The sequence below is a fragment of the Nicotiana tabacum genome, chromosome 15, assembly GCF_000715075.1.
Source record: "Nicotiana tabacum cultivar K326 chromosome 15, ASM71507v2, whole genome shotgun sequence".
Taxonomy (NCBI): Eukaryota; Viridiplantae; Streptophyta; class Magnoliopsida; order Solanales; family Solanaceae; genus Nicotiana; species Nicotiana tabacum.
In genome coordinates this window covers 133,930,683-133,943,528 of record NC_134094.1, presented here as the reverse complement: position 1 = coordinate 133,943,528, position 12,846 = coordinate 133,930,683, and positions in this window count along the sequence as shown.

The window sequence follows — 12,846 nt, the reverse complement described above, 5'->3', positions numbered from 1 at the left end:
TTTGTTAAAGAAACTGAACAGACCAAAACTGAAGTTTAATTAGTTTATGGGGGCACAAAGTACCATGAATTCTGTGTTCTGTACGGCTAGTCAGTGGCCTAAATTTACTCCAAAATTGTACGAGAGTCAGTAATAAATTATCCAACAAAAGAAATAAATAGAGGGGACAGTAAATAAATAAAAGAAGTGAACTGAGTTTTCTGATCCCATTGAAGCACAAATTTAATAATTTCCTCCACGTACCACTCCAATTTGTCCCCGCTTTAATAATTTTTATTTTACAATAAAATGTTCGGTTACATAAAAAATAATTCGTTTTTATAAACAGAATCTGTTTCAAAATTCAATTTTTTCCGAGCCCTGAGTATTGCTAGGGAGCGTTTTAACTCAGGGATTTTCTGACACGAATCTGAAAATAGTCTGATTCAATTGTGGTACTGAATATTGAGTGGGAAAAAAATACAAAGTTTTAGAAAAAATAAAACAATTCCAAGGTGTTGTACTAATCAAAGCATAAAGAAAGTGCGAAGTCAATTAAATTAGTTGGTGGCTATAATCTAATGATTAGTTTTACAAGCAATTGTTTAGGTTTCTATTCATTTGATTATGAGTTTGATACCTCAACATGAAATCAAATCATGTAAAATGACAAACATCCTAAAATCAAAAGGATACCAACAACTTATTTATTTATTTATTTTTGAAAAGAAAAGGAGAAGAGAAAATATTGTGTAATTCACATGTATTGTCAATTAAGGTTTTTCTTTATATAACACACTGATAAAACTAATCTAAATTTGTATCACGGAAAATTTATTTAAGAGAAAATATTTCCTATATTAATGATTTATTTAATGACATGTTTATTATTTTATCATTTTGACCTATGTCTAGGTTTTTGGAACTGTTAACGATTAATATAATCTGTAACACGTGAACTGGTCGCTTTAGCTGACCTCAACAAACATAAGAATAGTTAGCAAATCCTTAATTTAATTGTTCTAAAATATATAAAACCAGATTTAAAGACAAAGGTTTGGTTTTGACATTTGACGAGATGAATACCTGTTAAATGTTAATTGAAAACATGAGTTAAGACGGCTAAATTTCACAAAATGGTTATATAACTATCATTTTCTTCATCAAAATCATATAACTTTATTTTCTCACACAAAAATCATATAACTATGACTTTTTTTCATCAAAGTCACATAACTATGTTTTCTCACACGAAAATTATAAAACTTTTACTAGCTCACACAAAAATCATAGTGATCGAAAAATATAATTTTTAGTAATATTTTCTTATTTTGTAATTTTTTATTTTTTATTTTCAGTCTAATATATAATAATCCAATAAAAATAGGAATGATTCAACCCGACCTGGCCCACCCGACCCAATATTCATACATACAAATTAAAATAATACTAAACGTGAATAGTAAATTCTTCAAAAGATGATACTTTTATCTTTTATTTTTCTTTTCAATATTTTTATTCAAATTGATAGCATTTTTATTTCAAGTGCTCTCTAATTATATCTTTTATTTCTTTGTTTTTTTGTCGGAATCTCATGCATTCCGAACTAATTTTTTTATGGGGGAGAAATTCACTTTTAGTATTATTTTAACTTACATATATGGGTATTGGGTCAGGTTGGGTTGGGTCATTCCTATTTTAAGGAAAAAATATAAAATTAACCATCCGGCCGAAACTAATTGTATTTGCTAGCCAATATATATATATATATATATATGTGTGTGTGTGTGTGTGTGTGTGTGTGTGTATTATAATATATGTGTGTGTGTGTGTGTGTATTATAATATAATAAAAACACATTATATATATATATATATATATATATATATATATATATATATATATATATATATATATATATCGGCTATTATTTTTACAATGACTATACATTGTCATTTTCTCAAATGTTAATTTGTGTGAAATTATTTATTAGACTGCAAATAGAAAATTAAAAAAACATAAAATTAAAAAAATACTATCAGAAAATTTATTTTCCGATCACTATGATTCTTTTGTGAATTAGTGAAAGTTTTATGATTTTTGTGTGAGAAAATAAAGTTATATGACTTTGGTGAAAACAAATCATATATTTTTGTGTGAGAAAACAAAGTTATATAACTTTGGTGAAAAAAGTCATAGTTATATGACCATTTGTGAAATTTTACCCCCGGAGTTAGACACGATGAATATAGACACGTTGCTTTGCCTTCTGACATGCAAGGGGTGAAGCTACATATCTAATCCTAAGGGGTCGTTTGGTTGGAAAGAAGTTATCTCAGGACTAATTATACCGGAATTAGTTATTCTGAAATTAGTTATTCCACCCTCTCATGGGGATAAAAAAATACTACAATTCCGGGATAACTAATCCCGTAATTAATTATACTACACTTTTCTACCAACCAAACATGGGATAAACTCTTCTTAAATTTAATTCCGAGATTAATTATTCCTTATCCCTCATACTAAACGAGCCCTAAAGGATGGTCAACTGATCACTTTTTCTCGAAGAATGACACTGCGTATTGATGAATATAAAATATTTACTTATTATATACTTTTAATATCCTACTTTAAATAATATACTTAAATTATATTTCGAATACATTGTGCAATTTTCTTAGAAAAAATATTTTTACTAGAATTGGTACACCACGAGTCATAATTAGTGACCAAGGCACCCATTTCAAGAATAGACAATTTTCTGCTTTGCTATCAAAATATGACGTGTGTCACAATCCAATTTCTCCTATGGGCCGTGATGACGCTCAATATTATCGCTAGGCAAGACGACAGTGAACTAACTCTGTGATCCTTTCTTTTAAAGATTTTAAATACTTGATTATTTTTTGTTTTGTGCATAATTAAAAAGTAAGCATTTAATAAAAATGAGATATCAAGATTTTTAAATAGTGAGATAAATAAGATAACCCTAAAATCATCATGTGTCTACTAGCTTAAACTACCAAGACCTCGTGTCACAAGTGTACGAGCAACTAGTAGAATATACAAAAGAGTTCTACGCTACTGTCTGAAATGAAGTAGACAGAAAATACAAGCAAAAGAAAAGACTTCGATTGCTGCGGATCGGCTCAGAAGGCATCTCACTGGGTAGTCTCGTAGAAGCGATCAAGTATGCGCGCCGGACTGATATTCAGATGCACCTGCCTCAGGTCCTGCACATTAAGTGCAGAAGTGTAGCGTGAGTACATAAATAACATGTACCCAGTAAGTATCCAGTCTAACCTCGAAGAAGTAGTGACGAGGGGTCGACTTTGACACTTACTATGAGCTAACAATAAAAGGTTAAGACAATAACTAAGCATGGATTACAGAAATATATATATTTAAAACTCAATAACAGGAATAGTAAACATTCCCTTCGCTAATCGTATATCCCAAGTTCAATTTCCATCGTTTAATAATTTATATCTCAAGTCAACAAAACAATATCAATTATAATTGATTCCAAAGATTTATCATGCGCAATTTATGCCGAAGTCGTACGGCCGAATCCAACATAAGAATATTTAAATTGTGCACTGCCGAGAGTCGAACGACATGAACCATAGATGCATCTATCTGCTACCGAGGAGTTCGACCCGCTCTACGAAAAGAGAAAATACTTTATAATAGCCAATTCAAGATTTATTTAGGAGACATTTATTTTAAGAAACACTAATTATCAATAACAGTCAAGGGGCCCGTTCAAGAATTTAAGTAAGTTAAATTTAGCCTTATACCATTCCTCTATCAAGTTCCAACATGATTTAAACAATTAAGTTAACAAGTAGGGTACAAACATCGTATATATAGCATGGTATAAGCCCTAGACTACCCGAACAATAGCATAATCAGTAGCTGTGTACGGAGTCTCGTCACCCCATGGGTACGTAGCCCCCACAAATAGGAGCACATATTAATCAATTCACCTATGGGGTTAATTCCCTCTTACAAGGTTAGAAAAGAGACTTACCTCGTCTCAAAGCCTACTTTCCGGTCCAAGATTGTGCTCAGACCTTCAATTCGGTGCCAAACGACTCGAAACTAGTCAAATGTTATTTAAAATGATCAATACATGTTCAAAAGTTCATATTCTAACTATTAAAGTGATTACCCCAACCCCAAATGTAGGATTCCTAAAATTCAGCCCGGGCACACGTGCCTGGATTCCGAAAATCTTTGAAGAAAGTTGTTACCCATAACCTCATGAACTCAAATATATGATTTTCACTAAATTCCGTAACAAATTTCGTGGTTAAATCTCATTTTTATCAAAAACCTAGGTTTTCACCTAAACCAATCATTTTTACTAATTTACATATTATAATCTACCTATAAACTCTGTATTTAACTCACGTTGTATAGAAATTACTTACCTCAAAGTGCTAGGTGAAATCCCCTCTCTAAGAGCTCAAAGAATAGCCCAAACAAATGAAATAAGTGAGCTAAAATGTCTAAGTCCCGCATTAAATTGGGGTTTGTCTCCAGCGATTATTGCACCTGCGGTGCCTTGGCCGCATTTACGGTGCGTGGTCCGCTTCTACGGAGGTCTTCAAGCCCAGCAAGGGCCTCTTCTGCGAACGGGATCCCGCTTCTGCGGCAAGCGTGCCGCTTCTGCGGTTGGGTCCGCTTATGCGCCCTTCCTCATCGCACATGCACGTTCGCGGGTGCGCACGATAATCCGCATCTGCGGTCCATGGCCAAACGCTCCAGAACCGCTTCTGCAGTGCAACCCTCGCACCTGCGACCCAAATCTCGCAGGTGCGGGCACACCAGAACTGGTGCACCAGCAACCCTCTTGAGTTTCAAACTCAATTCGTGCATCGTCCGAATGGCATTCGGGGTCCCCGAGGCCCCGTCCAAACATACCAACAAGTTTATAAATATAATACGGACTTTCTCGATCTCTCAAAATGCGTAAAATAATAATAAAAACCAAGAATCACACTCCAAAACCAAATTGAATCAAAATATGAACTTCAAGTTCTTCAATTTACTTCCAACACGCCGAAACATACTTAAACTACTCAGAATGACACCAAATTTTGTGTGCAAGTCTTAAATCACCATACGGAACTATTCCCGATCTCGGAATCCCATTTGGACCTCGATAACACCAAAACCTACTCTAAACCAAATTTAAAGAACTTCAAAACCTTCAAAGAACCAACTTTTACTATTAGGCGCCGAAACACTCCAGGTTCATCCAAAACCCGATCCGAACATACGTCCAAATCCAAAATTATCATACAAACCTATTGGAACCATCAAATCCCGATTCCTATGTCGTTTACTCAAAACGTTGACCGAAGTCAAACTTAGCATTTTTTTACCACTTTAAGGAACCAAATGTTCTGATTTCAACCTGAACCCTTCTAAATCCCGGACTAACCATCCCTGCAAGTCATAAAATAGTAAAAGCACATACGGGGAGTCTTATTTAGGGGAACGAGGTTCTAAAAAGTAAAATGACAGGTCGGGTCGTTACATTCTCCACCTCTTAAACAAACGTTCGTCCTCGAACGAGTCTAGAATCATACTTGGAGTACTGAATAAGTGTGGATATCTGCCCCGCATGTCCTCCTCGGACTCCCAAGTCGTCTTCTCGACTGGTTGGCTGCCCTCCACTGAACCTTTACCGCGGAAATCCTTTTGGACCTCAACTGGCAAACCTGCCTATCAATAATGGAAACTGGCTCCTTCCTCATAACCCATGCTCTCATCTAATTGGATCGTGCTGAAGTCTAACTCATGTGACAGGTTGGCATGATACATCCGGAGCATAGACACGTGGAAAATCGAATGAACTCTCGATAGACTGGGAGGCAAAGCAAGCTCATAAGCAACCTCTCCAACTCGTCTCAACACCTCAAATGGGCCTATAAACCTTGGGCTCAACTTTCCCTTCTTCTCGAACCTCATAATCCCCTTTATCGGCGAGAATTTCAAGAGAACCTTCTCGCCCACCATAAATGATACATCACGCGCCTTCTGATCCGCGTAGCTCTTCTGTCTGGACTGTACTGTGCGGAGTCGCTCCTGAATTAACTTTACCTTTTCCAAGGCATCCTTCACCAAATCAGTACCATATAATTTAGCCTCGCCGGGCTCAAACCACCCGATGGGAGAACGATATCACCGACCATATAAAGCCTCAAATAGAGCCATCTCGATGCTAGACTGATAACTATTGTTGTAAGAAAACTCGGCCAAAGTCAAGAATCGATCCCACTGCCCTCCAAATTCAATTACACATGCTCTGAGCATGTCCTCCAAGATCTGAACTGTCCGCTCTGACTGCCCGTCGGTCTGTGGATAGAATGTCGTACTGAGCTTTACACGGGTCCCCAACTCACTTTATACTGCTCTCCAGAAATGCGAATTAAACTGAGGTCCTCTGTCTGATATGATGGAAGCAGGCACACCATGTAACTGAACTATCTCCTGAATATAAATCTGGGCCAACCTCTCTGAAGTATACGTAGTCACCACCGGAATGAAGTGTGCCGACTTGGTCAACCTGTCGACAATGACCCAAACTGCATCAAACTTCCGCAAGGTCCGCGGCAACCCAACTACGAAGTCCATAGTAATGCGCTCCCATTTCTACTCCGATATAGTCATCTGCTGGAGTAGGCCACCTGGCCTTTGGTGCTCACACTTAACCTGCTGGCAATTTAGGCATCTAGCTACATACTCGACTATGTCTTTCTTCATCCGCTGCCACCAATAGTGCTGCCTCAAGTCACGATACATCTTCGTAGCACCTGTATGAATGGAATACTGAGAACTTTGTGCCTCCTCTAGAATCCTCTCCCTCAATCCATCTACATTAGGAACACATAGACGACCCTGGAGTCGCAGAACACCATCCTTGCCGATATTAACCTCCTTGGCACCACCCTGTAGTACCATCTCTCTGAGGACTAACAAGTGCGGATCATCAAACTGTCGAGCCTTGATTTGCTCCAACAGTGAAGACTGGGCAACGACGCATGGAAGAATTCGACTGGGCTCTGAAATATCCAACCTCACAAGTTTGTTAGCCAAGGACTGAATGTCTAAGGCTAGTGGCCGCTCCTCTGCTGAAATGAATGCCAAGCTACCCATACTCTCTGCCTTTCTGCTCAAGGCATCCGCGACTACATTCTCCTTGCCCGGATGATAAATAATGGTGATGTCATAATGCTTCAGTAACTCAAGCCATCTACGCTGCCTCAAATTGAGATCCCTTTGCTTGAACAAATGCTGCAAGCTGCGATGATCAGTGTAAACCTCACAGGACACCCCATAAAGGTAATGCCTCCAGATCTTAAGAGCATGAACAATCATGGCCAACTCCAAATCATGTACATGATAATTTCTCTCATGGGGCTTCGGCTGACGTGAAGCATATGCAATGACTCGCCTTTCTGCATCAATACACAACCCAAACCAACATGTGAAGCATCGCAATACATAGTATACATCCCCGAACTGGAAGGTAACACTAGAACTGGTGCTGCGGTCAAAGCTGTCTTGAGCTGCTGGAAGCTCGCTTCGCAATTATCGGCCAACGAATGGAGCACCCTTCTGGTTCAATCTAGTCAAAGGCGCTGCAACGGATGAGAAGCCCTCCACAAACTGGCGATAATAACCTGCTAACCCCAAGAAGCTCCTGATCTTAGTCGCCGTAGTAGGACGAGGCCAACTCTGAACTGCCTCAATCTTCTTGGGATCTACCTTAATACCCTCGCTTGATATAACATGCCCCAAGAATGCTACAAAATCTAACCAAAACTCACACTTGGAGAACTTAGCATATAGCTTTTGTTCCAGCAAGGTCTGAAGCACCAACCTCAAATGTTGCTCGTGCTCCTCTATGCTGCGCGAGTAGATCAAAATGTCATCAATAAAGACAATGAAGAATGAATCAATATATGGCCGGAATACCCTGTTCATCAAATCCATAAACGCCGTTGGGGCGTTAGTCAAACCGAAGGACATCACTAGAAACTCATAATGTCCATCCGGGGGCCCGTCGTGGCCCATCGGTTTGGGTCGTGACAAAAAATTTGCCATTTGCCCCTTGAATTAGAACACAAAGCTTAATGGGCATTAAAAGCACTGGATTTTGATCTGACCTCCGCTGGTAAAAGCAGATTTTTTCGAGTGAATGAATTGGAAGAACTGAGATTAGTAGCTTATGAAAAAGCAAGAATTTTTAAAGAAAAAAAAACTTTGCATGACAATTTGATTCAACAGAAAAGTTTTCAAGTTGGAGATCAGATACTTCTTTACAATAGCCGACTTAGGCTATTCCCAGAAAAGTTAAAATCGAGGTGGATATGTCCTTACAATGTTACATATGTAACTCCATATGGTACAATTAAAATTCATCAGAATAATGGAGGAGACAAGTTTAAGGTAAATGGTCACATACTAAAAATGTACTTTGGAGGACATTTCGAGCAAAATTCGTCGGTCACGCTTGATAGACTGATGAATCTCAAAATTAATAAGTCGAGTTGACGATGTTAAACTCAGAACTATGATACTCTACCCGTTTCCATTTAGGGGGTGAAGCAATGGAACCTCATAAGTCTGATATAGATTTGGGTAATCTCATGAAGGCCTTTACAAAAACAGCGTCACCTACACAAGAGTAACTCCATGGTGATCGGTATGCCTAAGTAACTGGGTGGTTAGCCATTTAATAATTCAAATCGAATGTTGACACAGGTAAATTTTCTGGTTTATATTCATGACCAACACTTTATGACTGTTAAAGTGTTAAATTAATTCAGTCTATTACACATAGAACATGTGTGGTCACAGTTTCTTTCAAGCTTTCTTCAGTGATTGTAAATTTGAAAGTTAAAAAGATTTTATTTTATTTATATGTATACATTCTTAATTTCAGCCTAAAAAAATATAAAAAAAGAGTTTTTAATATATTTATATATGCACAACTAATTTTCTTTAGTTTATAATCATCCTTTATATGTAATTACTGCTCTTGTACGATTTTAAAGTGTTAAGATAAAATTTTACATACCTTCGAACATAATATTTTTCATTTATGCCATCTAACTTTCAAGTTTGTGGTTTTTGTTTTTATGAAGACAAAGGATGAGTATCTCCAAATATGAGAAATTGTTGAAATTGAGAAGTATTATGATCACAAACAAGTAGAATCAATATAATTTAGCTAGAATTTGCCCCAAATATCTATCGAGGTGAAATTTCAGACAACTCTGACTTTTAAAAATTAGGCTTTCTTTATTTCACTTTTTAGCCTCTTTATTCCGTAAAGAAAAAAAAAGTGTACACATATATCCTTTTAGCACCCAAATTTGAGCCTTCAATTTCATTGATTCACCATCAACTAAAAAAAAAGTAAGAAAGAACATAAAAGTAATATTATTTTTTGGTAAATAAAGAAATTTTATTACCAAGTTGTAAAACTGTACAACACAAAACTAAACTGGCTATCTGGAAGATTGGACGAAACACCAATTCCCAGTAAGTTACTCAACTACTAACAACCAAATTTAGCTAATACAAAGAATACCAGTTCAACGCTCTTAGCCTATTCTCAAATTTGCATTTTCTACTTCCTCTACAAAAAATGTCCTGCACCAGGAGTCTAATTATGACATCCACAGTTCTCCTCTTGTTCTGAAAGATTCTAAAATTTCTTTCTTGCCAAATATAATATACGCACCCAGCAAATGTCATTCCAAACACTTTAGCAGTAGGGTTGTTGCTTCTCATCTCAGTGTTTGTCCATTCTATTTCCTCTTGCCACAACTTCAGTTGTCTATGAATGCCTTGCCACTTCAATATTCTACTCTAGATTTCCTTATAAAAATCGCATTCAAAGAACAGATGGTCAATACATTCTTGTTCTCTGCTACATAGCATGCAAGTCTGGTCAACTGTTATCCCCTATTTTGCTAGTCTTTCCTTTGTACTTATCCTGCCCTGTATAGCCAGGTTCAGGATAAATAACCATCTAGGCACAACAAAGTTGTTACACATTAGTTTCCTCCATGGTACTTTAGTAAATTTCCCTCTCATTGCCTGATAAGTTTTCTTTATAGAGAAGATCTTCATTTAAGTTACATCAACGATCCTTATTCCAGCCGAATCTAAGTACTTTTTAGCTTTAGGGATCTTATTCAGAATCCATGAGCCTTCTTTGTCTCTACTTCCCATATTTGCCTTCCCTTTACATAATAAATGTGAACCCATCTCACTCACAGTTTGTCCATCTTAGTGCATAAGTTCCACAAGAGTTTACAGATTGCTGCCTTATTCCATGTTTCAATGTGGAAAACATTAAAGCCGCCAGCTGATCTGGGCCAACATATTTTTTCCCCAGGATATAGGTGCTTTCTTTGTCAATTCCACCCCACCAGACCATAAGAACATTGTACATGTTGCCTCAATCAGATGTACAATCTTCTTTGGGAGAACAAAAACTTGTGACCAGAACACTTGAATTGAGAATAGGACATTTTTTATCAGCTGCAACCTCCCAACATAAGAGAGAAACTTTGAAGTCTAAGAGGTTATTTTTCCCAGCATCTTTTCTACTAACGGGTAGCATTGCACCACAAAGAGTCTTTTAGAGTTCAATGGCACCCTAAGGTAATAGGTAGTTCTCCTTTTGCAAACCCCAATATCTTAATAATCTCTTCTTGTACCATAGTATCAACCGCCCCCAAAAATATAGAGCTCTTTTCACTGTTTGCCTCCAGACCAGAGCAATTAGAAAAATTTAAGAAGCAATCAAATAATAGTTGTACTGATATTGCATCTCCTCTACTGAATAACAATAGGTCATCAGCAAAATCCAGCTGAATTATCTGCAATTTAGAACACTTTGGGTGGTAGTTGAAATTAGGATTATGCCTCAAAGTTCTCAATTGTCTATTCAAGTACTCCATTACAAGCACAAAAATGAATGGAGATAAACGATCTCCTTGTCTCAAGCCTTTCTTTGCCGGAAAAGGAGGATTGGGCTTCCCATTTATCAATATAGAATAAGAAACACTGCTCACACAAGTCATTATCCAATTAACAAATTTGACCGAGAAGTTTAGGCTGACTAGAATTTGATTTAAGAAAGAAAGTTCCACATAATCATAGGCTTTCTGCATGTCAACTTTAAGCATAAAAGTAATATTCTTACTCTTTCTAGCTATCTATAATTGAGTGGAAATGGTTATAAAAAAAGGATGAAGAATTATGAAAAAAATATATGAAAAAATGGACGTTCTGAAGAAATGTGCTTCATGTATATATGAATGTCTCATACAAAAAAAGGTGAACAATAATTTGTATATTATTGTTGTCACGACTCGAAATTTCCACCTTCAGAATCGTGATGGCGCCTAACATTTCAGCCAACGTTAGAATAATTTTAATAATTTTTAACAATTCATCTTAATTAAATAGTAATAAAATCAATAACTGGAATAATATCTAAATTTAGGTGAACAAATCAAAATAAATACGATGTCTAAATATCATCCCAGAACTGGAATCACAAGTGCACGAGCTTCTAGAATACATGATCATAGGCTTTCTGCATGTCAACTTTAAGCATAAAAGTAATATTCTTACTCTTTCTAGCTATCTATAATTGAGTGGAAATGGTTATAAAAAAAAGGATGAAGAATTATGGAAAACAAATATGAAAAAATGGACGTTCTGAAGAAATGTGCTTCATGTATATATGAATGTCTCATACAAAAAAAGGTGAACAATAATTTGTATATTATTGTTGTCATGACCCGAAATTCCCACCTTCAGAATCGTGATGGTGCCTAACATTTCACTTGCTAGGCAAGCCAACGTTAGAATAATTTTAATAATTTTTAACAATTCATCTTAATTAAATAGTAATAAAATCAATAACTGGAATAATATCTAAATTTAGGTGAACAAATCAAAATAAATACGATGTCTAAATATCATCCCAGAACTGGAATCACAAGTGCACGAGCTTCTAGAATAATACAAACAAGGGTCTGAATAAAAATAAAGTTGTCTGAAAGAAAGCACGCATCTAAGATAAAGTAGAAGAGAACTTCAGAGCTGCGAAGGTTGTGCAGCTATACCTGAAGTCTCCTATGATAGTTGAATCCAAGAAAATCTACAGTATGCCATTGGGACTAACTCCGGTATCTGCACAAGAAGTGTAGAGTATAGTAGAGTACAACCGACCCCATGTACTCTGTAAGTGCAAAGCCTAACCCCGACGACGTAGTGACGAGGCTAAGGAAGGTCGCTTATATTAACCTTTACGCAATAATAATAATAATAACAAGATCCATTTTTACTCAATTAATTTCCGTTGCGGCGTGCAACCCGCTCCAACAATATAAATTTAGAATAAAATATGTTGCGGCATGCAATCCGATCCAACAATATAATCTTTCAATTAAACTCCGTTGCGGCGTGTAACCCGCTCTAACAATATAATTTAACAACTCTTAAATGTAAAAATACTCCAGTAAATACCACATTCAATAAGAATTTATTAGACAACAAGGCATACAATGATTATGATTTATTTAGGAAATAAGTAATGACAACTAGCAATTTATTGTGGAAATCAGGGAGAAAATAGGCAATTTAATATTTAATATGCTAAATGTCAAGTAGCAATTAAGACACATAAGTCAAATAAGCATGTAGCAATTATAACCTCTGGTAGCACATGTCCTTACTATCTGTGAGAGAATGAAAGACAGAGGTTTAGAATTGTGATGTCAAAATATCGCACGACTTTTAGATAAATATGCAAACAGT